General features: G+C 46.2%; 1 protein-coding gene across 5 annotated transcripts in view; it reads right to left on the bottom strand.

Moving 5' to 3' along the window:
- Positions 1–25,870, bottom strand: part of Tiam1 (TIAM Rac1 associated GEF 1) — a 353,183-nt gene that overhangs the window by 125,632 nt on the left and 201,681 nt on the right. For all 5 annotated transcript variants that reach the window (XM_057763555.1, XM_057763556.1, XM_057763560.1 and 2 more), the window contains one exon: positions 10,263–10,431. The gene's annotated coding sequence lies outside the window, so the exon portion shown is untranslated. The remainder of the gene's footprint in view (positions 1–10,262; positions 10,432–25,870) is intronic.

Here is a 25,870-nt window from a genome sequence, read left to right as displayed (position 1 = left end):
CTCACACCTGCGACGCTGTTTGGCCTCTACCCGTGCTCCAGGAACCAAGCTCTCCATTCCTCTCCGAGCGCATACACCGACGATACCACACATGAAACAGGCAGAATGAAAGAAAAAAGATAGGCCCTCCCTAGGCAGATCCCTGCCCTGGCTCTGTCAACTGCATGCAGAGACAGGCATTCGGGAAACATCTGCCAAGCACCTACTGTATTCTAGAAGCCAAGGTGAGCAGCGAGGGACAGACACACCTTCCATGCTTCTGAAACTGGTCTAGCCATGGAAGGTGTGCTGCAACAAAGAAAATAAAGGTGCCAAAGGGTCCAGGAAATGAAGTTGATGGACACAACAGAAAAAGGATGGAACTGCACTAACGAAAGGTACCTCTCTATTGGCCCAGAGCCATCACAGTCCCACTGTTGACTGTAAGCCGTGGATTCAGCTCTGACAAGCATATCCCATTGTGCCACAAGGTATGGCACACAGGAAAAACCTCTGGGTAACGTGCCAGTGAGTTCACAGGTAACCCACGCGCACACGAGATGCTAAGCTATTCCTGAGCTAGGAAATTCCCCACTCAGCCACACATCATGATTCTCAAAGGGGATCTACCCAGAAAGAAGATCTCCCTTTTCACCAGCAGTGAGCACATCTCAAGGCAACACGTTCACACCTCTCTGGCGGATGTCTTTAAGGAAAATGAAAAGATTAATGATCCACATAAGACCATGATACATCTTAATCCCTAAGTCTAGCACATGCTGCATGGTTTACAAGCATACACAAACACAGACTTCACTGACACTAAAGGCCATGGCCAATTTCCGAGAATTCCTGTTTTATTAATTTTTATTGATGTTTGAGGTGTTAGGAACCCAGCAGAGACCCTTGTTCATGTAAGGCATGTGTTCTTTATTGAGCTACACACCAGCTCACCCAGCTACTGATCTGCAAGAAGAAAGAGGCGCTCTGGAGTTCAAGCCCAGGGCCTCACGCATGTTGAACGAGCTACATTGAACTAGACCCCCCAACCACTACACCCCCCAAGCCCCACTTCCTAATTTTCCAAAAGGACAAATTAAGTATAAGTTAATATTCCTAGAGCTGGAGAGATGGTTCAGTGGTTAAGTGCCCTGGCTGTTCTTCCAGAGGTCCTGAGTTCAATTCTCAGCAACCACATGGTGGCTCACAACCATCTGTAATGAGATCTGGTGCCCTCTTTTGGCCTGCAGGCATACATGCAGATAGAACACGGTATACATAATAAATAAATAAATCTTTTTTTTTTTTTAAAGCATTTGAACACTTAAAAATAAAAGATTCCTAGTAGGGCGTAGGGACACAGGACTTTAATCCCAGCACTCAGGAAGCAGAGACAGGCAGATCTCTAAGAGTTCAAGGTCAGGCCGTTCCAAAGAGCAAGTTCTAGGACAACCAAGAAACCCTGTCACACACACACACACACAAAAACCAATAAAAAAAGACTCCTGTGTGCTTTGTCAATAAACAGAAGACTGGAAACAAATGTCAGCTGCAGCTCAGTTTAAGACTCACATGGGTTGAACCTCAAAGGAGGAAAGAATATTCATGAATGAGCAAAATGGAAGAAAAGGCGAACCGGTCACCTCGCCCTCCTGTGTTACATCTGTCAAAAGTCTGCACACATAAACGAGAGCTTTCTGGGCATGCCGCCTTCAGCCAAGAGAAAACCAATAAACTTAAAAGCCCCAAGAGAGCGTTCCTAAAGGAAATGGCCCAACGTGCAAGAATTACAGCAGCTCATGCATCAGGCTGACAGGTCTGCTGGGCTAACAGCACTTTTAGTAGTACGATTCTTTCATGAGCCAAGGTAGGAAGGAAGCCATTTTTATCTTCGGTTTAAGAACTTAGAGATGAATGCCAAGTCTCCTAAACTCTACCATGACAGATTCTCGGGGGATGACCTCGACAGAGTCAGCACAAAGCGTAAAGCAACAGAAGTTAGAAAAAATAAGTTTCTAGAGGCTGCAGAAGCAAGCCTTCACTTGAAAGTTTTTCCCTAAATGTCCCTGTAGGGCAGGGAGTGGGGACGGGCTCTGTAAATAACACAAGGGTAAAATATTTAAAAGCCCTACCTCAGGTGGAGACCCCCAGAGAGCCGGTGACCTGCGGCCCTTCTTACACCAGGTACAATGGCAGTTGCTCCAATAAGCTTCCTATTCCACCCCTTTTGCAACATGTGATTAATTATTTCAAACACACAAAACCTGATTTTCCATTCTCTCTCTCTCTCTCTCTCTCTCTCTCTCTCTCTCTCTCTCTCTCTCTGTGTGTGTGGGGGGGGGGGGGAGGGAGAGAGAACAGACTTGTTAATTCAGGGCAGAAAGTAACTTTAAAAAACATCTCTACAAAAGGCCAGAACCTCTGCACTCAGGCCGCAGAGTTAATAAATACATATGAAGTTCAATAAAAGCCACATGGCCACCTCACAATCCCAAGTAAGGGGGAGAGTCTTCAGCCAAGGAGGATAGGCATAAATGCATGGAAAGATGGATAAAAATACAGAAATCTAGATAGAAATCAGTATGGAGCCGGGCGGTGGTGGCGCACGCCTTTAATCCCAGAACTTGGGAGGCAGAGGCAGGTGGATCTCTGTGAGTTCGAGACCAGTCTGGTCTACAAGAGCTAGTTCCAGGGCAGGCTCCAAAAACCACAGAGAAACCCTGTCTCGAAAAACCAAAAAAAAAAAAAAAAGAAAGAAATCAGTATGGATACCACCATGGTCCAGGTTCAGCATCCCTACACATGCCAACATGATGCCCCAAACAGGAAACTCCACACCTTTCCTCACACAGCTGGTCGCAGTCAAAACAGATGCCTTAAAACTAGTGCAGAAAAGCAGCTTCAGACTGTGTGTCAGAGAGGTATATGAAATATAAAAGAATTATGCATTTACACTTGGGTCCCACCCCAAAAGATCTCAAATATCCTAAAATCTGAAACACTTCTAGCCCCAGGCATTTTTGGCTAAGAGATACTGAGACCTTTAGCAGATCTCAGGCTGGGAAATCTTACCAGCATTGGGTTCAGCATCTTTCATTTTCAGGGAAACACTTATTTGGATTGCCAGTGGTCCAGACAGCTCTTACATTCAAGATGTATTGGAGGTAGTAGCTTTTAATATTTAAATCACAGTGGTATTCAGCCTTCCTTGGCCTGGGTCTCGAGGCCTCTCTTCACGCACTTCCTTCCGCCTGGAACCCTCTTACTGATGTCTGTCTCCCTAATTCACTCCGTTCACTGACACCTGAGGCCACCATGGTGCTGGGAGTGAAGCCTTCCCTGGCTTCCAATGTGAAATACCAAGTTTTCCTGCAGAACTCAACTCCTCCCCGCTTACCTTCCCCTAATGTTTATCATAAGATGGTTCCCACGACATGGCACACAATGTAGCGCATTTGCTTAGTTTCTTAATTCTGTCCTTCCCACAAAAACTGAGAGTCAGGAAAGCCGAACATTTTACTTATTTTGTTTTCTCTTATGCTGTCAGAACCAGAACAGAGCCCAACAAAGAGTGGGTACTCAATGAAAATAAAGTAAACAAAGAAATAAGTCCTGAGTTTAAAAAAAAAAAAAAAGATACCCTTGATCTAGAAGACGACAGTTCATACAATAAAAGACATGGAGGTTGGGGAGATGGCTCAGTGTTTAACAGCATTTGCTGTTTGTACAGAGGACCTGGGTTCAATTCCAAGAACCCACACACGCCATCGCCACTCCAGACGATGGTGCTGCCCTCTTCTGGTCTCCTCGGGCACTGCATGCACTTGGTACATAGACACACATGCAAGCAAAACACCCAGGTTCCACACTGCCCTCATCTGTGAGCTGTAATTCTCTACCATGCTCCCCACTCCTGCCTCATTCCAACGAATCCTGCCTACACTTCCTGTCTTCCTCCCCGGTTTGAAGCCGCCTGACAGAAGAGTAGCCCTGCCTGGATTCATGGTCACAAGGCAGAACTGCTCAGGTCCCAGATAATTCAGGAAAGTAAGGGAAGGACAGAGCAGCATGAAGGACTAGGGTAGCATTTCAAAGTCATAAGTGTGGGCTCAGACTGCTCAGAGACCTCGAGGGTGCTCTGGGGGCCGAGGGTCAAGGGTAGGGCTTCTCCATTCTCATGAACACCATGATCTCTTAGCTAAACTGAGGACACGGGCTTTCCAGTGTGTAGGGATAAGCCCCACCCATTAGGGGGCGTGTTTGCCTCGGGCTAATGTTTACTGATAAATCTGCCAGGGCATGATCCCAGCAGCCCCTTTTTTTCTGCTTTCCTGTTCTCCGCGGGAACCTGTGGTTCTGTAAGTCTATTTCCCCATTAAAGCTGTATATATTTTTATAATCTGTCTGCATTCATTTACATCGTTACACCAGTGAGTAATTATACTAAATGGGCCTCTAAGTTCCATCAAATTAAACACCCAAGAAAGGAGTTAGGAGTTATCTTTAGGAAAGTTACCCAAATGCACACACCTTTCCCCTCTCCCAACAGAGTTTGCCCTCAGGGTTAGGGACTTCATTTAGTGGTTGGTATAGGGTTGAGGGGATGGGGGAGAGATTTTATGAAATTAGGGGTACTTTTCAAAAAAGGGGGGGGATTAACTGGTTTGATGGGATGATTGGTATTTGTGAATTACTGTTTTTAAAAAATTGTATTGGTGCTCATTCTTGTATATTGGTATATTAAATATTAAATGTGAGTGCTGCTACCTCTAATTTTTGTATAAGAGTATACTTATAACTTTGTCTATATTGTATTGATACATCTACCATATTACAATGTACATTTCTACCTCTGATATTATTTATGTAATAACGTTGTTTACATTTGATATGTAATGACATTTTTACAGTTGGAGATCATTGTCTTCATATTTTGCACAGTTGTTCATTCTCTTAGTCTTCAAGTTAGATAGGTATTGAAAATTATATGATTGTCATATTTATTTTTAGGATAATCAAGTTTTTTAGATACATAGAGATTATATTTAATATAGATAGTATAATCTTCAGCCTCTTCAAAGAGCTATAGAAAATGGCCTTTTTAATCTAACCTAAAATTCCATGCCAACGAGACACAATCACTCCTGGCAACACCACTCTACTCCCGAGAGAACGTTGAGCACCAAAGACACTCCACTGGGAGCTTGTCTTCTTGGCAAAACTGGCCTTTGGGTTAAGAAAAGCCCATACCTCAACTACTGACAAGATACAAAATATCCATAAGTGGATAAAACAAAATTGTCTTATCTTGCCAAGACAGGGTAAGATAGTTCTAAAAAAGTTCCTTGCCTTTAATAATGGTATGTCAGTTATGTTAGGCCTTAGCCAAAGTTGGTTGACTCAACATTGCAAACGAGACTTTGGGTGATTGCCCAGGTAGTCAGTTGTCTCTGTCAATTGTTGCACATTTTGGATATCTCTCGTTTGTTAAGTAATATTAATTCCCTTCTCAGATCTTTGACAGAGTTGAAGATTAGATAATTGTAGTTACTCTCTACATTATTTAGACTCCTTGGAATAAAATGTTTAGTGTATTTATTATTTGTTTCTATTGTATATAGTTGTATTTGGTTTGGCTCTATCTTATTTAGACAAAAGGGGGAGATGTAGGGGTAGCCCCAGCCAATCACCTTGCTTGTAGGGCGGGGTCGCCTGAGGATATTCTTTACTAATAAATATTGCTGGTGTGCTCTCCCCCACCCCTTCTGCTTTCCTGTTTTCCGCTGGAACCTCGGGTTCTGTAAGTCTCTTTCCCAATTACAGCTGAATATATTATTAAAATTTCTGCCTGCCTTCATTTACGCCGCTACAGGGGTTTTTCACGTGTACACCTAGAAGGAAGGATTGCTTCTATAGGATTCCTTAGCTTACTAAATCCATTTGGCCAAATGAATGATACAGATACTGTACGCTATATTATTACTGGGACATTTAGTGAGACAGGTATGCCAAAGGGTACACACACACTTAAACAGTGCCAAATCCCTGCTGTCTGCCCATGCTTGTGAGCCATGCAGCCGAGAGAGAAACAGGGAACAGATATAACCCTTGAGTAAAATTTCCCATGACTCTGTAATTATTTTGAAATAAAAAATTTGAATCGAATAAGTTATGCTTTAACTGAATGGAACAGTCTGGTTAAAAAAAATCTAAAAATAAAGAATTTTTCTGAAGAAATACATACAGAATCTTCCCAACCCTTTCTTTTTTTACCTAAAAGTCACCTAAAACATTCTGCTACATCTCCAATAAATTAAGCAATTAAAAAAGCAAACACTTAGTAAGCATCAGATAGGAAAAGGTAGCGAGTAAATGCAGAGGCAAACGTTCCAAAGTAAGGTTAATAAAGAGGGAGGGGTGAGTATCTGGAGGCGGAGCTTTTGATTCACTGAAGTAGAGGGCAAAAATGAATTGTTAATATCTGGCATCCCCAAGGAGCAAACACTACATCACTCCACCAATCACCACCGAAACACCTAAACCAAAAATAAACAAAAGCAGACAGGCTGAGGAGGAGCCCAGATTCGAAGAAGCCATTCCACGGAGCAGCGAGTTCCTTCTTTGCTTTTATTGATCCAACTCCTCTCCCAGGCTGGCACCAAGGCTGAGCCCCAAACACAGCCGTGAAGAGGCAGCAGAAATGGTAGACAGAGCCTGTGCTTGTGAGCAGAAGCAAGAACGGTCCCTGGAAGCCAGAGAGTGAGCAGGGACCTTAGAAAGCAAAGGACTGGAGACAAGCTCGCCTAAGATGTATCTTGGATGTGCATGCCTGCCTGGGACATATCCAAAACAACTCAACAAAGACTTCAGGCTGAGCAGCCCAAGTCTCCAGCTGACCCTTGTGGTCACAATAGTAGCACAAGCCAAGACTGAAGCAAAGGCATTGGATACTACGCTGACAGGGAAGCCCACAACCGCAACCAAGAACCAGCAGCCTAAACCCCAAAGTCAGTCAGCAGCTTTTTCAGATTCCCTTCTAGAGTAACAGCCTCCACAGGATCCATGCCCATCAGATGTTCAACAAGACCAGGAACCTCACAACATGGTATTCAAAATCCCTTGTAGCCTTCCAAAGGGCTAGGGAAATGGAACCAGTTTCCATGGGCAAAAGTCACCAACAAATGTCAAACATCCAGCGGCCCAGAGGCATCTTTGTAACTATCTCCTCAAGTAAAGGTAAACATGCTTGGAACACATAACTGCTAGGCCAGGTGTGATGGTGCACTTGAGGGGCAGGGGCAGGAGATCCCTAAGACTGAGGCCAGCCTGGTCTACAGAGCAAGTTCCAAGATAGCCAGGACCACATAGAAGCCCTGTCTCAAGAAAGAATGAGGAAGGAAAGGAGGGAGGGAGGAGGAAGGGAGGAAGGGAAGAAAGGAAGAAGGGAGGGAGGGAGGGAGGGAGGGAGGGAGGGAGGGAGGGAGGGAGGGAGGGAGGGAGGGAGGGAGGGAGGGAGGGAGGGAGGGAGAGGCAGGGAGGCAGGCAGGCAGGCAGGAAGGAAGGAAGGAAGGAAGGAAGGAAGGAAGGAAGGAAGGAAGGAAGGAAGGAAGGAAGGAAGGAAGGAAACGTAACTGTTGTATGGGATCATCACAAACAACAATGACATGCTTAGAAAAATAGAACACATGTTAAACTTATTTCTTAATTTATTTTATGTCTGTGAGCGTTTTGGCTGCAGAGGTCAGAAGAGGGCATCTGATTCAATGCAGTTGGAGTGACAGGCTCACACACGGTTGTCAGGCACCGTGTGGGTACTAGGAATGAACCCAGGTCCTCTGGAAGAGTGGTATGTGCCCTTTCCAGTCCCCAGAACACAATTTTTAAAATAGTATTATATAAAAGTTTGGTTCACACACATACAAAAGCCGAGCCTTTTTTTCGAGTCACTTGGGAACACATTAGCCCTCTGAAAACATAACCTTCTACAGAGAACGTAAGCTTGGAAAAATCTGAGCTATCATTAATATCGGAGGGGGTGGTGAACCTTGTCTGACCTAAAATTTATTGGGTATATTACATTTTTAAATCACCATTTCTTCTCAGTACCATAAGAAACAACATTCTAGTTCGGTCAAAGTCCTGGGCAGAGAGAGCAAAGAAAAACAGTGCAGGAAGTGCAGGTGATTGAGGGAGAAACAGGTAAAGAAACAAAAGGATACAGGAGAGTATGCAAAAAGCCATCTCCCTTGAGCACGAAGGAGATTATAGTAACATTTTTACGATTTATGATGTCTCATTCCCTAATGACACCAGGGCTTTCTGTGGCAGACAGTAGGATGTTCCTTCCCACTGAGCAAAACCCAGACAGTAGATTGGCAGGCCCTAGCTTGCCCTAGCTAGGAGTCAACAGCCAAAACCACGATCCCAACATTAATACTAAATGTCTCTCAAACAAGACTTCTCTTACCCACAAGTGAAAACTTCTATTCTTTACTCTCGAGAAAGGGAACTTTGCTCATGAATACAAATATTTCCCTCTCATCCACAGGGAAATGTGTGAAGGGGTTACTGGATAGGGCTTACAGGTTTCCTCAATTTCCACCACAGTTGCTGGATTTCCTGCAGAGGGCGGGGGGGGGGGGGGGGGCTGAATCCAAGGGTTTGCACTTAGCTAAGCAAGTGCTCTACCACTGAGCTGCACACATCCCTAACGGCAAAACTCATTTTGTTAAAAGATTTATTCTATTTGTGTACGTGTGCAGGAAGGTGCCAGGAGAGACCAAAGGAGGTCCCTGGATGCCCCAGAGCTGGATGCACAGGTTGTTTTGAGTCACCTAGCATGGGTGCCAGCAACCAGAACTCTGGAACTTTCGAAGAGCAGCAAGAGCTCCTAAGCGCTGAGTCATTTCTCCAGCCACTACATTTCACTTTTTTATTTTAAGGAAAGACAAATAAATGAAACATTAACAAGTCAATGATTTTTTTTTCCCAATTTAAAAGAGTAAAGATGTCACACTACACAGACAGCTACAACAAAACGTAAACTCAGAACAGATGGCCCGGGAAAAGATCTAAGATAAGAAAGCTCTACCCAGCTTGGATCTCTGTATCCCTCTCTATTTCTGATTCAGGGCACTTGACCTCACCAAACTGTATCTGTGGCTGGGTTAAACGTCATCCTTCCCAGTTAGTGTATCTTCCTATGGCGGTGGCCATCATCCACTTATTCTGGCATATACACCTTCTCCTTACAGAAATTTCAGTCCTTTTCATCACTAAGACAGCCTTAAAGCAAGGGCACTTCAAAAATCTATGCAGCACTAGATCGCAAGGTCTCTAGCACACGAGACGAATCCCACCCATACCGTAAGTTAACTGCACGAGCCAGGCTTCACTTCTCTGGATAAAGGCCGTGCGAACCCCAACCATAAGCTAACTAACAATGGGTGTGCGCTGTAATTATTAGTATCGCTTTGCATTCCCCCAAGTTATCTAAAATTTTATTAAAATAAATGCAGCCATTCCCCTTCCGTGACTGGAAAACAGACCTCCGAGGCCCGAGTGGAAAGGATGACAAGTATTTATTTCAAAGTTAAATCCGAAGTGAAAAATCACAAGACAACAGATTGCAAATTTAAAATTAGAGTCTGGTGGGAGGTCTTGGTTTCGAGCCTGTTTTCCCCTACTGGATGCTGTGCCTGAAGACGGAGGGGGAAATAGCTAAGATTAAACTGAGACGAAGCTCTCAAAGTTTCTGCTAATTCGTTACAATGCACGGACAGAGTTTTTGCCAAGTCACACACAAATACCCCTACCCCAAGAGACTAAGTGCGCTTTACAGCAAATAAGCAATGATCTTTGATTTAGAAGGTTATTATTTTTAATGTACTTATCTTGGGTCTTTAAAGACACCCCAGAGCAGAAATACATCATTGTTCTGAGGCTGGGTTTGGGAACCAGCTTTGCTGCCTTTTTTTTAAACAAACATAATCCAGCATAAAGCTGGTGAAACTCAGAGATAAAAGACCCTGAGGGCAATTCACAAGAAAATAAAAGACTTCAGAGGTGCCTACTCGATGTTTCCATTTCATTTTGGGCTAACGCTAATGCCTTTCAGTTGTTAGATGGGTACAGCTCTGATGCAGAGAATTGCATCCCAATTCCTTTCCCACCATGCATATACAGCATAGTAATTTCAACTCCTGTCGTCCACTGTTTCTGTCCCTCCCTCTATGAAGTACTTCTCAGTCACACAGAGGCTCGGATAACATGCTCAAACCTACCTTTAAAGGCAACAGTGGTGCCCAGCCCAACTGGCCCCAAGAGCACTGTGGCATTTAGAAACTGAGGCTGGTAATGATGTTAGTGGCTGGAGTTGGGGCGCGTGTCAGCACCTGCCGCACAGGGTGCCCATCGGGGTCTCACCTGAGTCTGGGAGAATGAGCCAAAAACCTGGAGGAGACAGAAAAACAGAAAGGCGGTGGTCAGGCAGAAGAAAGGAAACAGCATGTTCATCGATTTCCTGTTACCAATTTGATGTGAAAGATGGTGTCCATGCATAAAGAGACGTGATATTTAGCTACAGGTACGCATCGGCAGGCTCTGTCAGAAACACATAAATGCCAGTGCATTTGTATGATGGCCACAGAGGCCTGCAAACCTGTCTGTGGATTCAGGCATTCGCCGACAGCAGCAGGTGACTGCAGGAGACTGTGCTCTTCTCTTAATTCTCAAAGGGCCTTAACAGGAAGGCGAGGGAGCAAGGGAGCTTTGATATTCTCCCACAGGCACTGTGCCGCTAAACAGAAGGAATTGAAGAAACGACATAGAAGAAAATGATGGGGCGGGAAGGGGGGACCCACAACTTAATTCCACAAACTTTCTTGCTCTATGTGTTTCCTTCAGGTGGCAAATATCACACTCTGAGAAGGCTCATGAGAAAAATGCAGAGAAAAGAATTGAGGTAAAAATATATGAAGTTATTAAGCAAAATAATTAATAATAATAATAATACACATCAAGAAAAACAGCTCCAAGAAAGACAGCACTAATGGGTTCCTCCTTCTTTACACTTGAAGCTGGACTTCCTGAGTGAAACCATGAATACTAAGACCAGCGAAGAGGCCTGAAGGGTATGTTGGAGAGACTTCACTCTGCCCCTCTCCGACCAGACATTTCTCTGTGGGCTGCTGGCCGCCGCCACCCACGGTTGGTGGCAGTACAAGGCGGGAACCTGAGATGGCAAACACTTGGAGCGGGAACACCGAGAGAATTGCCTGGTGTGTGGCGAGGAACCCACACAAAGGCAGTAAGTAAATAAATATATACGTCCCCACGGAACAGAACAGTGAGTTTTGTTTCTCCTTTATCTTGGAAAACGTGCTGTTTAGCCATGAAGCCCCGTGACTCACGCTGGCAGGGGGAGGAACAGAAGTTCCAGCCTTACCCCGTTATTAACCCACAATGTGTGCCCTTTCCACGACTGCCCCCCCTGCCATCCTGTCTGTCCCCTTGCCCTAGGCACCCCCCTTCTACTGCTCTCTGCAAATTTCCCAAATTTCAAAGCGGTTCCTGAATTGCTTAGGAACCGGCAGATATTAATAAGCAACAACCCATTTGAATTGAAATGGACTCATTACCGTGCCAGCTGCCAATAATTTGCAAGGCTGGATCCTCGCTGGCAAAGCGGCCTGCAGGCGGCTGTCCCTCCACCTGCACCGCGGAGGCTGATAGTGCAGTTTTTATACTTAAAAACAAATTATCCTATCTACCAGCATTACAATGTTTTCTATCTTTATTCTTCTAGAACCGAACAAAGGAACTAGCGGAAAGGACAAAAGTGTACGGCGTTATTCAAATGGGAACAATGCCGAGTCTTTTGGGTATGCATTTTTTTCCTCCTGATTTTGGGGGGAAAACATTTACCCATAGCCTCGTCTATGGGATTGAAACAAGGGGTAGAGCCTAAAAGGGAGCCCGCGTTTGTTCTTTTGTAGTTAGCAGATATGCTAAGTGCACAGTGTGCCAACAAGCACTTCACTGTGGCCGTGAGTGTCTGGACACCACGGTGACCTTGTGAACGCGTGCCAGGGTGCCTTGAGAAACATGGGAGCCCTGGGTTTTCCTCAAGACTCACAGAGAGTTCCAGACAATCGGAAGGCAACTATGCACCAAGCTCAGCGACAGGAGTTTAAGCCTGGGGACCACTGCATGCACTTATCACGACCTGGCTTTGCAAGCTGAAAATTCACTTGCAGAATGATTAGGGATGGACTATTAATCCACCCTCTAAAACTGGGGATAACAAGAGCTCCAGACTATTGGTTGTTATGAGCATTAAATGAGCCCGTCTATGTTACATAACCACTGCCTGCCTAGCCGGTGATCAGCTAGCCTTGCCACTACAGTTTAATGTCCATAGACCATAAGGAGCACACTGCGGGATGGGCGGCTGTGAAGGGGGCTAGCACGCTACCAGGTTTGCTGAAACTGAATCTTACAAGATGAACGGAGTCTATCCCTTACGTTTGTTATGGAACAATCTGGGGACCAGATTAACCCGGCTGGCAACGGGGCACACTTAGCTTGCCAGGGCTCCTGTGCACACACAAGGCAAGCTGGCAAAGCTCAGCAGTCCCAGCCAGCTTACTTCTACACATGGAGGCAGCCACTCTGAAGCACTGAGGTTTTCAAACTCACTGCAACTGGCCTTCCTCACAATTTCCCTGCCAGGTATCAAATGACCAGTCTGCCGAGGGGAGTCTGCACTGGGTGAGGATAGGTACACAGGGCTGAAAAGTCCCACTGCCCCAGTCCTGTGGGATGGCTGAGATAAAGCTGACATCTCAAAAGTTCTGTGATGCTCCAGCAGGACACTCTGCTGCTCTGAGCTGGGGCTGGGGTTGACTGTTTTGTTCTGTGTTGCTTTACAAAAACCAATGGGTGAACAGAGTAAAGAGTGTTATACTTGTCTTCAATGGCCAGGTTCCATCACTAAATTCCACGTAAGTGTACCTGGCCCTTTTTTTATGCCCCAAAACATCTGTGACTAGTCAATTATTAAGAACCAGAAAGTTTTCTTTCGCTCAAAACCTAAACGTGGGAGAGGACTACGGCAGTGTTAAAGTTCTGAACATTTTCCCCTCACACTGCAATAAATGCTAGGAATATTTAGATTTTAGTGTTCATATTAGCTCCCAAATTAGAATGCAATGGTAGATGGGTGGGTGGATGGATTGGGTGGGTGGGTGGGTAGATTGGGGGGCGAATGGATGAGTGAGTGGATGGATAGATAGGTAGATGGGTGGATGGACGGATGGGTAGATGGGTGGATGGGTGGATGGATGGATGGGTAGATGGGTGGATGGGTGGATGGATGGATGGATGGGTAGATGGGTGGATGGGTGGATGGATGAGGGGATGGGTGGATGGATGGATAGATGGATGGATGAGGGGATGGGTGGGTGGATAAGTGGATGGATGGATGGGTGGATGGGTGGGTGGATGGATAGAACATACAGGACGGATAGATCAATCAATTGATCTAGGGTACGAGAACTTGTTTAATGATTTAAAAATCAAGAGAAAAAAATTCATCAGTTTTTTATTTATTTTTTAAATTGTTAATTAAAGACTTGGAGAGACTTCCATACCGAACTAATTTAAAATAGAGGGGCCAGAAAGATGGCCTAGTAAGTAAAGGGTCCTGACACCAAGCCTGAAGATCCAAGTAGAGTACAGGAGATGTCACAGCAGAAGGAGAACATTTCCCACAAGCTGTCCTGTGACTTCACACATGCGCCATGATGAGCTCAAGATTTGTATGTGTGTGTGTGTGTGTCCATCCTTCTGTCTGTGCAATACTCCCACACATACAAATAGAATAAAATTGAAAATAAAAACAATAAAAGCAATTACTACTGGAAAAAGAAACAAAGTCAAAGTGGGAAGCAAGGGTGACAGGGTACGCCTACCAAGCTGCACACCCAGCTTAATTTCACAGGAACCCTGGTAGAGCCCCCCTGACATCTGTAAAAGCCACAGTGTCCACACCAGTCTCTCAGCAGCGCCCACCGCAAACACAGGAACTCCACCCTTCCTCACAGGCGCAGTAACCGATTTCATGTATATTTCTTTATTTTGACAACTGAACGGGGAAATAAAGACAAACTTTAAATTCTGAAACAGTGGTTATCATTCCCTGGCAGGCTCTCTCTGGACAATGTGGTCATCCAAGGTGCTGGACTATGATGGAGGGGTGGAGAGGAGTCAGATACTTTGGCCCAGATCAGTGGCCGTACTCAACTGACAGCAATGACAGCTCCGCCAAGACTGTACTTATGTAGTGTTTGTAAGAGCTGAGGCTCCAGTGGAGTCACACACAAGGATGAGAGTCCACCTGCTTCCCGGGGGGAACCGTGTGACCACTGAGAGCTCTCGGGCTGGATCAAGAGTCTCAGCACAAAAATCAATTACCTCTCAGTAGAGAAGAGTGAGCATGATATGGATCCCAATTCTTATTCTATAAAACAGTAATGAAACAATTTTTAGCTCAACCAGTATCAATAGATACTTTAAACAGCTAAATGAAAATCTCCAAGTTTCCATGTCCACCCCACTGCCCTAGTTCTGAGCAATGCTGTTTTCTAATATAGCCAAGTATACCCCCAAGGTAATGAAGCAAGAGGCGGATTACCAGAATCACCACTTGCTGGGGTGTAGGCTATAAGTTGGGGGCCCCCTACTAAAATAATTGCAATTTTCAAGCACCGGATCTCTGGAAATGCTTAACAAACAGGTTCCGCTGGGACAGACGCCTATTTCAGACTGAAGTCATCTGTCCGACCCCTACCTGGGAGGAGCTACAATTATGGAACACACAGTGTCTGGCTCGCACTGTGTTGATGGCTTTGGGCCCAAATACTCTTAAGTTTCCTGGAGTTCTTCATGTGCAGCCACACTCGGACACCTCCAGCTGGGAGCCGCCAAGGCCCTGGGACACCATCACCAATGCAGTGCTTCCTACCAGTGTCATTTGAGGGGACTTGGAAACCACCAGTCCTGCAGGGATCCGCTCCGCAGCTGCTGAGCTGAACTCCCAAACATCCACACAGCCTGGTGCTAAGAATGGCTGCAATGAGGCCAGCATGCTCAAGTGGATGTGAGGACCCTTTCAGGACACTGACAGTGACCCCAAGCCCCATCTTTCTCTCCGTCATTTCTAAAAGCTGTAAAGCAAGGGATCACTTGAGAATCTCACACAGCGTCGGAGCAGAATGGCCTTTTGAGACCAGAGCACAGCTTCGGGCTCTTGGCTCCTGACACTGCTCACTTCAAGTCAGAGCTGCATCAAGAAGCACACACGTGATATTGTATGAGAAAATGGAATGTCTTATTCCCACTCCCCTAAAAGAACAGGAAAGAAAATAAATGTAACTAACGTCTAATGCTGCAGCCTTGTCCTTCACTGCCTCACCGCCATGAGGCTTAACTGTCGGCCATTCCTAGTAACAGCAAAGGTTGCCTCAGAGTCCGTGAGAACAAAGTAAGAGAGGGCAAGGGCGGGATCCAGGAAGAAGCGCGTTCAACCTCGGCTGAAACACAGCGCTTTAATCCTTCCTTACACTGCATGCCAGAGTAAGGCTGGCATCAGCATCTCAGTTCAGGAGAGCTTCCAAAACACACCACTTTGCTCAACAATAATCTTCCACAATCAAGCCCCTCAGATCTCTTCCCTCGCACAGATCTGCCTCTTGTTCTCATGGAAACTAAAGCTTTCCCCATGCAGAAGAAAGGCCGGTTTCCTGGGACACGTGGCAAGATGGATGGTAGGTGAGACCTGCTCCTCCTTCGCTGTCCAGAACCGATGGCCCAGGAAGGGGATGTGCTTCTTGGTTTTCCAAACCTAATGATCAGCAGAGAGACAGGAGGGAGTCTCTCCCAAACACATCATTTCAGATCCCTGTCAAGAAGAAAGGCACCACAGCAAGGGAGACAAGGCCACAGAGGCTGCTGTCACCTCGAAGGCCCAAGATCTGAAAGTGCCATTGCCCTCTCTACGGTAACCCCTGGATATTCCTGTGCAGCCTGAGGGGGTGTCGTATTCCAGCCCAACCAGCATACAGAAAATGAGGTCACTGTCCACTGCTTCATTCTCCAAACGTCTCCACAAGCCAAACTCCCTGCCCAGAGCTGCCATTCACAGGGAGTCTCCTGGGTGAGGCCACGGCCTATAAGGAACAAGGGTTGGGACCTCTGTGACACAGAGAGGACAGAGAAACTATAACTCTAATGGGAGGTGGAGGAATCATTCCATTGCCCCCTACATGGCCATCTAGAAAGAATCCCGCTCTTCTCCTGGGCGGCTTCCTCCCTTGGCTCTATCAGGATGCTACTGGATGCAGGTCCTCAGAGAAGACAGCGCTGTTGCAACCTCCAGGTGGAAGGAGGCCATGCCGCTGGCAATGCAGAGGAAGGGAGACACTCTAGCAACGTTAAGTCTGTATAGGTTTATGAATATGTGATTACCATTTCAGCGTGTCACTAATAACCAAAGGGAGTTGATAAGTGTGATAATGGGAATCCACCATTTTGGCATTAACACAGTCATGCACTTTGAAATTAAGTTGAATGGCTTTTTAAATTGTTTTAAAATAACTCCTCCTAAGGATTTTCAAAGTGCACAAAAATTCTTTCCCCATTGAGGCTCCATTTTTTTTAAGCTCCACCTGCCTTCTGGGTGCTAGGACCTCCACACCTGATTCAGTCCCCATCTTTTACAAGAGAAGATCCAGGATCTGAATCTATAGACGACGATGTATCACAAGATGGAGTAGTACACTGAAGTCCAAAGAGCCTGAAGTCCAGAATCAATTTCTGGAACCCCAGTGTGAAACACTCCTGTACACACGCTCGCTCTTAGGCACAAGAATCCTTCAAAAGGGCCTTGATACTTCATTTGAAAACCATTCAGGTTGTTTGGCAGCTGCACAATCAAGCCCTCAAGCTCTAGCAGATGAAACACAATTACATCGTCGATTCTGAGAACCCACTATTTCCGTTTTGGGAACTCTGAAATTGAATGCATCTTATACTCACAATGGCGTATTCGGCTTTAATCAGAGACCCCTTTCCCCCTCCCAGTGGGACATCAAACAATGCTGCATCTTACAGGAGACAAGATCACCTGAACGGAGCATCTAAAAATAGATTTTATCACAGTTATGGTTGGACTGTCTAAAACCTGTCAATTTTTTGACTCAAGTAGAATATCAGGTAAAGCCTACACTACCCAGTTCAGCTCCACCAAGGTTCCCTGGGTGGCTGGTGTCTGTGTGAGATGAGGCGTGAGACCGTTTTCCCATGATGCCTACAACATAAGAGAAGGCTGACAACTTCCTCACGCTGTAATGACCACTTTGACATTATTAATACCGGAATGACGGGCCAAAAAACAAAAAAATCTGATCAATTCTGCAAGAAGCAGCTGTCGGACCTGGTCTTTAAAGGATTAAACAGTTAGCTTGACTTAAGAGGATGGGAAGAAATGGCTGGTGATGGGGATTTAATCGTAAAACAGAGAAGAATAAAACAACTCCTTTTTTGACTAAAAACAAAATCATTATCACTTGAACCTGTTATAGTACCTTAAACATAAACTCTGTGAAAACTGGTATTTATTTTTAATGCTTTTTTTAAGGAAAAAATGAAATTATTCCCTTCTTTGTATTAGTCAGTTTGTGCTGTTATAACAAAACACCTTCAGCAGAATAATTTATAAAAAGTAAAGATTTATTCCTCATAATTCTGGAGACTAAATGGTCCCAAATCAAGGGGCCAGTAGATATGGTGTCTAGGGAAAACCTGTTTCTCACTATCTGAAGGTCTCTTGCCAGGGCCCTTTTCTTTTTTTAAAGATTTATTTTTATTTCATGTGTATGAGCAACGTGTGTGTGTGTGTGTGTGTGTGTGTGTGTGTGTGTGTGTGTGAGTGTGTGAATCATGTTCATGCCTGGTGGTCACGGAGGCCAGAAGAGGGCATCAGATGCCTGGGAACTGGGTTACAAATGGTTGTGAGCTGCCATGTGGATGCTGGAAACTGACCCAGGCCCTCTGCAAAAACAGCCTGTGCTCGTGAATGCTGAGCCACCTCTCCCGCCCCTTCAACCCTCTTTTATAAAGTCACTACTCATTTCTGAGCGCAGCGTTCTCAGGGCCTAACCACCTGGCAAAGCCACCACCTCTTTCCACCATTACTTTAAGTCTCGGGTTCCCATATGTGAACTGGGAGGAGACAGGAGCAGAAGACACCACAAGGGACACCAGCTAGGGAGGACACACCACAAGGGACACCAGCTAGGGAGGACACACCCCAAGGGACACCAGCTAGGGAGGACACACCACAAGGGACACCAGCTAGGGAGGACACACCACAAGAAGGAGATCGCCTCTCAAACAAGATCAGGTGAAGACGCAGCTAACAGCCAATTCCACCCAACAAAAGGGCCAAGACTAAAACAAAATAAAAAACAACAGAACCCCTCGGAGAACCAGTGAGAGGACAGATGTTTAGACACTGTCTCGGGCACACCTGTATGGGCCACACCAGCAGCTGCAATCATGATTACAGTATAGAGCAGCAGTAGCTCACTCTAAAGAGAGAAACGATGCTTCTACCTTAACTCTGATTCAAGTCCAGCCTCCAGAATTCCCTAGTCTTGCAGGTACCCCTATGCTCACTCATTCCTTACAATCCACTTAATTTTTTAAATAAGGTTTTCAGCAACCACGGTCCCTCAGGTGTGTGAATCACGGCAAATATAACCTAGATGCACAAAGACAAGCATCTGAGAGCCCTTGAAAAATATATAGTATCCCAATCAACCTTCCCATCAAGTAAGATGAGAAGTCAGGAGAGGCGGAAGACATTGGGGAACTCTCCTGATGCTCTGGTTCCCTGGGCAGTCAGGCCAGCAAAGGCAACCAACCCGGTAGCGAAGAGCAGACAGGGAGACAACAGGGAGGAAGAGACAACTGTGGAGTTCAGAGTAATTCAGGTCAAACTTTCTCACAAACCATTCTCTTCAAAAGTAAGAGGACAGAATGGTCTGGGAGTCTATTTTCCACCCCAGAAAAGCAACCCATGTTTCCTTGACTGGCTCCTGCGGTGACCCGGCCCCCATGCCCAGCATCCCAGTGATAAGGGCCTGTGAGACTATCTCTTTTCCACCAACACGTGGTTGAGAGTAAGAAAAGGCATCCTGGAGTTGGACCGGGACCCTGAAAGAGTAGGGGCAAGGAGAGACTGGGATTCACTTTAAAAGCGTCGGTGACGTTGGTTTGATGGAGTAACTAATGTCTAATATTCGCCATAGCCAAATAACAAATTGGGGGGGGGGGGGGTGTCATGCGATGGATTCATTAGTTAAATTTGTAAAAGGAGAAGGAAAGCAGCAACAAAATAAAATAAAAACCACAGCACCACACAGATGTGCCTACTCCGTAGAAGTCATGAGTATAATCAGCCTCTTTCACGATGAAGGGAGTTCTGGGAAGGCTCTGAAACACAGACACATCAAAGCCCCTGCGGAAAAACCAATACATAAAATAACAAGGAAAATCTGTGTCTCCTGTGACAGCAACTGGATTAAAAAGCTTGACATTTATTGCCAAGTAATAGCTGTGGGACCACACAGAGAGCAAGACAGACGCCAGGCCTGGCTCAGGAAAACCGGTGCGACAGCAGCGCGCAGGCACTGATAACGTAAGGCGCGGTACAGACATCCCACGCGCATGCCCACCCCGAAGCGCATGCCCACCCCAAACGGTGCCAACACGCACTGCTGCGCCCTGACTACACATCTGAACTAATAAACTATAGGCATTCTCACTGCATGAGAACCACAGAGAAATCCATAGAGACGTAAAAGTAAATGCAAAACAGCGTGTGTCATTTTACAGGGTCTATTCGGTGCCCAGGGAAGGCCAGGAGAGGGTATCAGACCCCTGGAACTGAGGTTAAGAGACAGTTATGAGCCATTGTGTGGGTGCTCTTAACTACTGAGCCATTTCTCCAGCTGCCTTACTGTTCTGTTTTGCCTGCTTACTAAAAAGCTGCTTATTCTCATATGTAAGGTCTAAACTTTACATGTAAACCTAATAGGAAGCAGCGTCATAGAAAGGTCAGCCTTCCCCAGAATACAAGAATACCAGAATATTAAGGATTTTAACATACTGCCATTCCTGGGGATATGCACTGAAAACCTAAGGTTTCTGAAAAACCATTAAGTTGTGTGTGTGTGTGTGTGTGTGTTTTCACAACAAACAGAAATAAAACTCCCTTCTCTGATAGTTAGACAATGCCATATGCAGACAATGAAAATACAACAGAACACACACGTCTGCCTTCCACAACACGGTTTCCACCATTCCAGATGTGATAAGCTAGAGAAGGCGCTTCCAGGCACACTGCATTTTATTGTGTGGATAATTTTAGACACAGTTGGAGGAAGTGGCGAAGAAATTGCAGCGATTGGTCTAGAAAAATGATGGCTAACAATAGCAAGCCACAGAAAATAATTTTTAAAAGTTACTTTTAGAAGGAGATAGTTTGCTAAAATCAGACAAAATTTTAATCCTCATAGTTTGTAAGAGTAGGGGAGGGCACTCATCTTCCGGAAAAAAATCCCAGTGTGTGGCGACCTTCCAATCCAGGGAGCCATTACTAACAGAAGGAGGTCTTGTTAGGCAACCATGTGGTCACAGCCTCAGTGGACTCCTGGCTCCGTTGCTCTGCATTCCTGATAGCCACTCCCCTTCACTCAGACACTCACTCCTCTTTCACCAACTCTAGGCTCCGCCCTCACTCCTCCCCTGACTCTACAGGACTCCCCAGCTACAGTGACCTGCCTCAATCCTCCCAGCCACTCTCCCTCCTCCTCTGACTCTACAGGACTCCCCAGCTCCAGTGACCTGCCTCAATCCTCCCAGCCCCTCTCCCTCCTCCCCTGACTCTACAGGACTCCCCAGCTCCAGTGGCCTGCCTCAATCCTCCCAGCCACTCTCCCTCCTCCCTCACCCCTACCCTGACTCTACAGGACTCCCCAGCTCCAGTGGCCTGCCTCAATCCTCCCAGCCCCTCTCCCTCCTCCCTCACTCCTCCCCTGACTCTACAGGACTCCCCAGCTACAGTGGCCTGCCTCAATCCTCCCAGCCACTCTCCCTCCTCCCTCACTCCTCCCCTGACTCTACAGGACTCCCCAGCTACAGTGGCCTGCCTCAATCCTCCCAGCCACTCTCCCTCCTCCCTCACTCCTCCCCTGACTCTACAGGACTCCCCAGCTACAGTGGCCTGCCTCAATCCTCCCAGCCCTTCCTACTCTGCCGGGCACCTCCACGGAACTTGCATTGGTACTTGTGATCTCACAGTTAAAAACTCCCATACTCACAATTCTGTTGAACAAGGCATTATGGTATGTAAAGGTAAACAGATATCTGGGTTCAGAAATGGGTGCAATATGATATTTAATGGGCCGCTTCCTCTTACAGGTCTGTGCTGAAGCTGAAGAGAGACAGCACACATGAAAACCCTGCTCCTTGGTATTTAGCTGGAGTTTCCTGGGATCTCACATCTGTCTTTCCTTGCCTCCTTCCTCACCCCTTGTTCCACTCACAAGGTCCTTGAAGTACCTTCTGTATCTGCTGCTTCCCTTCCATTCCCAGCCTACTCTGAGCCCCCTTGCTTTAATCTCCATCACTATTATTCCCCTTCTGTCCAGTCTATCCCACTGCATAAACTAAACTAACGCCACTCAAGACGAATTTATGCTGGCATCCACTCAGTCCCTGGCCCACTAGCTGACATGGATGCTTCTTGCACAAGCAGAGGGAAGACCCACGTAGGTAAAGAAACATCATTCTGAAGACTTGGAGATTTACCCAGGAGGAGCTTCCACCTGCATGATTTTTGAAAGAAGAGATGTCTATCTTCATACTTTAGATCCAATGAGGTGCAAGTGAAGCACCAAGATGTCTGCTCACTTGTTATAATAAAGCCTTTATTGAAAACAACGTTGCATAGCTCTGATCTCCCGAGGTTTCTTCACCTCTCCCCTTTCTCCTCTGGAGTCCCATTATCAATTATTTGGTTATTTGTCTTAATTGTCTGTTGTGACTAGGTCTGTTGGCTCACACCTATCATTCCAACACTTGGGAAATAAAGACAGAAGAAATGCAAATTCACGGCCAGCCGGAGCTACAATAGTAAGTTCCAGACCAGCTAGCCTTATAGACACAGACCCTGTCTTAAAATACAGACAAGATCAGGGCTGGGACTATAGCTCAGTAGAATGCATGCTTAGCCAACATGTAGCAACGCATAAACTGGACATGGGAGGCAGAGGCAACAGGACCCGAAGTTCTGTGCCATCCTGAGCCACAAATTAGGTTCAAGGCTATGGCGGGCTACCTGAGAACATACTTCTCAACGAAGCAAAACAAAAACAAACAAACAAACAAACAAAAAACAATCTCTCCTGATAAGACTACAAGATCACTCCTATTACTTTCTGTCCTGGTGGTCAACAGGATGTGTCCACTTACATTGTTTACACCCACAACTCCCCACTACTACGCATACAAGTGAAAAACAGGAAGGAGACTTGACCAAACAACTAGACCCCAGAGCCTGGCCAAGCGGACAAGTTACCAGTTCCAACTGACTTTGTTGTTCTCCGTTATACAGGGGAAGGCACCAGTGTCTGCCAGATGATGGGATCCTAAAGTGCTTGTCCCCGCAGAGGGCTCACAATGAGAACCTAGCAGGTGTTTCTGGCTAACTCTACTGGCCCACGAGCCGACTTGGTGTGTGCTCTCCAGGGATCCCAGGCATCCATTCCAGCCAACTCCGTCCAGCATTGTGATGCTTTCACGTGGACATGGGAAGCAGGATCAGTATACCGTAGACTGTAGACCAGAGCCACACACAACTCAGCACCAGGTTAACAAAGCAGGTCTTCGTTTAAGCCTCCTCCCGGTTGTCTTGCGACACACATACAAACCGTGCAGGCCTGGAGTCCACGAGCTTCCCTCTTGGCAGTACTTCAGTTCCAGCCTTGAAATCACCACCCTCTCCCACCTCTGATCCAAGACTTCAAGTGCACAGCAGGGAGAGTGTGTGGGGGTGTCCTCAGCGAGGCCTCAATTCCAACACAGCTGGGGCTTGGAGTTCAGCTTGAAAGCCAACCCGTGGGGGGAGGGGCAGGATGATTGTTCAATACCCTCCTACACCCTGATCCTGACTAATGCAGCATGATGGGGGAGCATTGCCTCCCAGCCAGTGGCAAGTCCTCATTTAAACCAAACCAGTCCTGAGAAGGCTCAGGAGGCGCACCCCCTCCAAGGCCCAAGCATACCCCTTTATGAGAATACCCACCTTCAGGGAAGACAAGCAAAGAATTTAGGCTTAAGGCTGCCTCCTAAAGCGGCTTCTTCATGGGCCAAATGAAAGAACACACACCGTAGGTGGGTAATCGGGAATCCTTTTCCAGAACTGACCTAACCTGCTAACTTGGCACAAGCCAGCTAACTTCTCTGTGACTTAAGATTCTCACGAGTGCTCTGACCATGCTGTGCTCCACCACCCAATGATGCTGTGTTCAGTTTCTCATCACCAACAAATAGCTCAAATCATCAGTCCATAAAGGAAAAAGGGTTGTTTGGTTCATGGTTTTAGAGGCTCTAGTCCATGCTCATCTGGCCTCATTGCTCTTGGTCCTGTGGAGAGGAGCTCATGGAGGGTACTTGTGCTCGATAAAAAGTCACTCCATGGATAAAGAGTGAAAAAAGATAACAAGGGGAAAGGTAAGGTCCCCAAATCCTCACAAGGCGCAGTCCATAGCCTTCCCTTTGGGCACATACATGGGCTGTTGAGAGACACTCCAAATTGGTATGGGGGAGGGGCGATGCACATAATCAATGTAGAGATTTATTTTCCACGTAGTGATTTTCCATTCAAAATAGCATCCATGAGAAGAGGGAGGGGATTAATCAAGTGTATTCACCGACTAGAGCTTGGCGATCAAAATAACAGCAGCCTTCTGCTTCTGCTGATGCCACGCTCCGCTCAAGCACGGGGAAGCAGCGACTGTGTGAGGCCTGAGCTAATGTTGGCACCACGGTGCCAGCTCTTGAGCCTCCTGTTTGGATCTGTTTCTCTCGCACTCACAGGAACAGTGAGCCATCTGTGCTGTGCCACCCCGCTCGGTTCGGTTTCTCACGAAGGTAAATAAGACCCTGGTGGCATTTTCCATCTTACAAAGTTCCTTCAACAATTGGCCTCAATCTTAACTGAACTCCACCCAAGTCCAGTTCCATACGCTGCTCTATCCAGAAGGCAGGCAGGACGGTTCAGTAGGTAAAGGCACTTGCTACAAAGCCAGACAACCTGAGGCCAAGCCCCGATATCTCTAGGATGAAGGGAGAGAACTGGCTTCTCCCAAACGCAACAGTGAAAACTATCATTTTTAACCCAGGCAAAAATGACAAGGCATGGGGGCTGGAGAGATGGCTCAGTGGTTAAGAGCATTGCCTGCTCTTCCAAAGGTCCTGAGTTCAATTCCCGGCAACCACATGGTGGCTCACAACCATCTGTAATGAGGTCTGGTGCCCTCTTCTGGCCTGCAGACATACACGCAGACAGAATATTGTATACATAATAAATAAATAAATAAATAAATATTAAAAAAAAATGACAAGGCATGAGGAAAGTTACATTCCAACTGTGTACACATCATCCACAAGATACAAAATGTCAGTATTGCCTCCATGCCTGTTTAACAAGGAACAAAACACACCCTCCTGTCATACAGAACCTCGTTTTCTCTGGTTCCAGTTTGAAGCTGGGACAGACCCTTACTTACTTCTCATTCACTCTGGTAGGGAGGGGAGGAGCTGGCTCAAACAGCAAAGGATCTACTGCCCAAGTAAGAGGACCTGCGTTTACATAAAAGGCAGACGCGCTAGCATAACCCTGGAATACCAGTGCTGGGGAACACAAACAAGAGGTCTCCTGGGGTGGGCTGGTCAGTCTAGCCAAGTCAGCAGGCTCTGGGTTCAGTGAGAGATAGTGTCTCAAAATATAAGGTGTAAAAGTGATCAGGAAAGACACGTGATGGTGACTTCTGGTCTCCATATGGTCACGTGCACGCGCACACACACTCTCACTCAGTGCCATGTCACATGTTAAGAGAAAGGCACCAGGACAAGAGAACTAAGAGAATGAGTGAACATCCACCATCACCTAGCAGCATGTAAGAACAGGGGATCTCTGAAAGCATTGTATTAATCAAACTCATTGTTTTATAAAGCGGGTGGTGGGTGTAAGAGAGGGTGAGGGCAAGCAAAGGGCAGTGATCGGCTGTGGAATGCACACACGTTCAGCTTAAGAAAGCAAACAGTACTGGAGTTGGATGGCCATGTTTATATGGACGGGAATGCACTTAACACCACTGGACCATGTGTATGAAAAATGGTCACCGCCGTCAGCTGTGTGTTGTATATATTACACTGTGATTTTTTTTTGTTTTTTTTTTTTGTTTTTTTGTTTTTTCGAGACACTGTAAAAGTGTATGTGTACAATCAGTTAATTATATGTGCGCACACACATACCCCAGATCAGTCCATCACCATAGGAACCTGGGACCAGGTACATGCATCGCCCCTATGCCACTTCTAGGTAATGTCATGGATATCTGTTGTCTAGGGGATGCAGGGGTGATTCTGTCATCTTTGGATCCACATCCATGTCCTTCAACTTCTGCTGGGCTCATCTAGCTGCACTGTCTTCTGATAGTTGCATACCACAGAAGGCCTTTACCCATGTTCCCAGAGACAC

Source organism: Chionomys nivalis, chromosome 3 (genome assembly GCF_950005125.1).
Source record: "Chionomys nivalis chromosome 3, mChiNiv1.1, whole genome shotgun sequence".
Taxonomy (NCBI): Eukaryota; Metazoa; Chordata; class Mammalia; order Rodentia; family Cricetidae; genus Chionomys; species Chionomys nivalis.
The sequence above is the reverse complement of the archived record's forward strand: the minus strand, read 5'-3'. Positions and strand labels throughout refer to the sequence as shown.